Source organism: Lactuca virosa, chromosome 8 (assembly GCF_052849685.1).
Source record: "Lactuca virosa cultivar CGN04683 chromosome 8, Lactuca_virosa_CGN04683_v6, whole genome shotgun sequence".
Classification (NCBI taxonomy): domain Eukaryota; kingdom Viridiplantae; phylum Streptophyta; class Magnoliopsida; order Asterales; family Asteraceae; genus Lactuca; species Lactuca virosa.
The window spans coordinates 251,469,702-251,474,522 of NC_136433.1; positions in this window are offsets into that span (position 1 = coordinate 251,469,702).

The window sequence follows — 4,821 nt, forward strand, 5'->3', positions numbered from 1 at the left end:
ACAAGTTTTTCCGTAATAAAATGAATTTTGATTTCGTCCTATTTATTTATCCTTGCAATGGCATATGTGAAAATGGATGTTTATGTATTTCTAATTTTAGCAATGTTGAATTGGATGTGATTCTTGATTATGTTATTTGTGAAATGTCGAGGATTTTCCAAATAAAGGAAGATTCTCATCGCCCAAGTTTCAGTTGGACAGAAACTTGGAATCATGGAACTTGGTTGTGTGATGAATGAGAAACTTCATATTTGGAAATTAGACTAATTCTTTGACAAAGTGTCAAGAGAAGGACTAGGAGATCGAGTACACTAGGTTGTGCGTTGATCAAGTCCACCACAAGAGTGATAAAGATATTCGTCATGATTTACTAAAGTTTATTAAATATGGTTATACTTATAAGATTAAGTATAATTCTGAGTTGATTGAAAGAGTTTCAATCAATAGCAGAACGAATAAGAAGAATCGAGTAGGCAGAAAGATAAAAGTTTCTCCATTCCAAGAAGAAGGGAGAGTACCTTTTATTGTGTTTTATGATAAGTCTTAATGATTAAGAACCATATCTCAATAGATCCTCTAAGTGAGTCTTAGTGCAATTGCATGTCTAAGAAGAGGAATCGAGAATTGTAGAAATGGTTAAATCAAGAAGTCAATCGTACTTCGTTCCAATATCAAGTCTTAGAGTCAAGATTCTGACATGAGTGACAAGTCTTAAGTAGGTTTATAAGACTCGACAAATGTGGAATTTGGAAAAGTTTTCTTATTCTTGCACATTTGAAATTGGTAAGTTGTGATGTCTTGGATAAGACAAAGACCAACCAGGACCAATTGTGTGAAGTGTTGAACTTGACAAAAGGCTACACTAACTCTTGAATATTTGTTTGTCAGAAATGTTTCTTGACAAGAGAATCTTATATGTCAAGGAGTCAGTGGGAGTCTTAATGGTCTTGAAAAGTTTCAAGAACAAATCAAGAGTAAACCTAGTTGATCATCACTAGCACACGACTTGAGGTCTAAAGCCTATCGTGGATGACATACTTTTTTTCTGTGCCATTCCAATTGAGTTAATTATGCATGTGAGTTCTTTGAGTTCTCATTTGAATGCATAAAGACAAAGCACCTTGATCAATGGAAAGTACATTGATACGAAAGGGTGAGTTGCTTGGAAGACATGGTGGGCATTCATGTTACCATGAGGCAAGAAATCAAGATTGAACAAGTTCAGTCCATATGGTTCTAGATTTGCCGCAAACTTTCGTTTTGACAAATTCACATGGATAGGAACACATACATCATAAAATCTAAGTGTCATAAGGTTTTCCTCCTTCATGAAAATGATTGTGAGGAAATGCTTTCACTAAGAGAGATTTTAAGAAGATAGCAATTGAGAAAATTGTATTCTCAAATTCGATTATGATTACGGCATCCCTTTTCATAGTTCGAATTGTGAGATTTGGCAATTGATCTGAACATTTGGGACTTAGTAACATAAATTCTGAATTGTTTAGACACACATGTGAGATATCTAAGGCAAAGGTGTATGAGCTTAAAAAAACTTAGATAAAGGCTTATCAAAGCATTAGGTATTAGAAATATAACTTAAGGAATTCAATAAGCATTGTTTTCTAGAAGTTCAATTGTTTTCTGAATACATGTCAAAGCTAGTGGGAGCATAAGTGTTATGCTGGTAAGAAAATAATCATCATGTTAGTGGGAGCATGATTATTATGGTAAGTATTGCAAGTTAGCAATATTAATTATAGAAAACAAAGATTCACTTTGCAAAGTTGCAAGGGTTGAAAAGTTGTTTTGCTATAATTAAGGGAGAGAATATTATACTTCGTTTCAAAATTCTAAAGCTTAGATCGAGAAATGTTAATAAATTTAGTCAAGGATACATAGTGCATTCTCAAAATTCGATTATGATTACGGCATCCCTCTTCATAGTTCGAATTGTGGGAACATGGCACATAAAATATTATGGCAGAAGGCTGATAAAGTATCACGTCTTTATATGAGACATTATGCATCGTGTCCAATACGCTTCGGGTATAGGATCGATTGTATATGCTATAATATTTGACCATTCTAAAATTTTCCAAATTCCTAGGGCATTAAGAGGGAAAAGGGACTAGAACTGGTTCTGACTAAAATAATTAAACAACTATCAAAGGACGATCTGAGGTTCACTGAGGATTTGTCGCTTGTGAGTAGTTGGAAGTATAGTACTGGATGGACTATATATTGACATTATTATGAATAGATAAGATTCTATGAAGAATGAGGTGTCATATGGAAAATATGGAAATGTTTCCATTAATGGGAGTTGGATATTAAGAAATATGTCTAGATTAGAAACTTTTATGCAAAAAGGATGTTCAAAGGAATGTACTTTGAGTGAGAGACATCACATCTATATAATTGTTTTGTAACAATTTCAGATAGAGTACTTTGTGATTTCATTGGCCAAGTCTTGATGTCTTTTGTGCTATGACTTTACGAAAAGATCGTTGCATAAAATGTTAGAATCTGACATATTGGGGATTGTGAAATGAGTTTCATTGGAAAAGTTTTCCAAGTGATCTATTTCATAAAGTATGGACCATAGGAAACCAAAGTGTGCATGCTTGGAGCATGGGACAATTGTGGTTATAATTCGAGTAATAAGTTGATTTTCTGAAACAGTAAGCAATGAATAATGAGTAATCAATATGGTGTTTAAATAAAAGTGTTTTTATTTACGCTCAAAAGTTTTGGGGCCATATAGGATTAATATTATTATTGCGTTTCATTTTGCATGTTTTGACTTCCAGAATAACTAGGTTATTCGAACCTCCACAGTCGGTCATACGTTGGAAGTAAGTATGAAGGAAGACTGTCATGAATCTGTCTGTAGATTGTCTAAAGTGTTTATACATAGCACAAGTTTGCTGCAGAGTTCATGAGTGCTTTGATAAGATTAAAGTATTGGATTAAACCCACGCTCACTTGAATCACTTCATCGTTTTATCACGAGTGATTGGTGAGACGATAATATTGTATATTCTTGAAACCAAGATGTGTGAGTTGTTACTCGCTGATCAGTTGCACATTGATGATAAGTAAACGCACCAGTAACTTGGTGTTATAAAACTTATTGTTGTGTGTGATTCGATTAGTAGGTGCAAGCAATCATTTGAGTCAAAGTTTATCCATTCCTTTTACCCAAAGTGGGATAAAAGCGATATTTGTGGGCCCCTCGATGATTTAGTGATGACAAAGGAAAGTGCTCGGCCGGGCCAGGACTGATTTGATTTGTTCAATTAGTCAGTTGTCATAAATCGGAAATCGGGAAACGACACGTTGACTGAGAGAATGATTTCAAACCATGTCTCATGTCTATACGATATCTTGTAGAATGGAGGAATATATAATCCCTTATCTAAAGGACACGAGTATCTGATAAGATCAGAGTTGACAGCGGCTTTGAAAGCTACGATTGCTGATCAGGTTCTGAAGTCATACGCAGAATAGTTATTAGACTTATCCAAGTGGGAGACTATTGGATTAGTGTCTAAGTCCATAACTGTTTTGGTATGTACTTGACCCGATTATGAGCATGGTCCTTTTGGGTTGCCTTCACCATAGCAATATGTAGGATGAATTAAGGAGAATTATGATTTATTAATATATTATAAGAATAATATATTAAAGGAGAAATCATATTGTTTAATTAATATTAGTCAAGAATTAATTATGAATTAATTTTGTGACTAAAAGAGATTAATTAATTATGAATTAATCAAGTGGGAGACTGTTGGATTAGTGTCTAAGTCCATAACTGTTTTGGTATGTACTTGACCCGATTATGAGGATGGTCCTTTTGGGTTGCCTTCACCATAGCAATATGTAGGATGAATTAAGGAGAATTATGATTTATTAATATATTATAAGAATAATATATTAAAGGAGAAATCATATTGTTTAATTAATATTAGTCGAGAATTAATTATGAATTAATTTTGTGACTAAAAGAGATTAATTAAACTTAAGGGACTGGAATTGTAATCATAAGATAATTGCAAGAGTGGGCTAATGGACTCCATAGAGTGGAGTGGACAAAATTTATGGGGAAGTCCATAAGATTTCGTCCATGACTCTAAAGAAAGGGATCCATGGGCTGCTTAGGGCCTAAGCAGTCAGATTAGGGTTTCCTAGTTGTAAACCCTAATTGCCTACACCTATATAAAAAGCCCTTTATGCTCAAAAACGTGGACAACTCTTAGATTAGGGTTTCTGGACGTTTTGGCTGCATCCTCTCTCCTCCCTCTTCATCCAAGTTGCTTAGTGGTGTTTGTGACTCCATTAGAGGTGCAACACTTGAGGCACTAAGCTTTCTGAAGCAAATCAAAGCAAGGATTGATTGTTATTGCTATATAACAATCAAAGGTAATTACTAAACCCTTTATTTCAGTTCTTATTTGATAGATCTAGGGTTTGTAAGTCTTGGATTCAAAGCATGTACAATAGAGAAACCTAGATCCAAGTATTAGGGTTTGTATGAGCACATAGGATTGTTTCTTATGCATAAAACCCATCAGCAATCTCTGCAGGAGTGAAGTCAGCCGTCACAAACTTCCACCAGTCCTTCGCTCCCAAGCGAAGCTGGTTCAGCGCGAACCGTACCCTCAGATGCTCCGGACATGAACATGTGTAGAAGCATACCTCAATGTCAGAGATCCATCTCACCGCGGCCATCGGATCCTGAGTCCCATCAAACTCTGGTGGCTTCGTGTTGTTGAACTCTCTGTACAGCAACGAGTCACCCCCCCCCACCTGTGG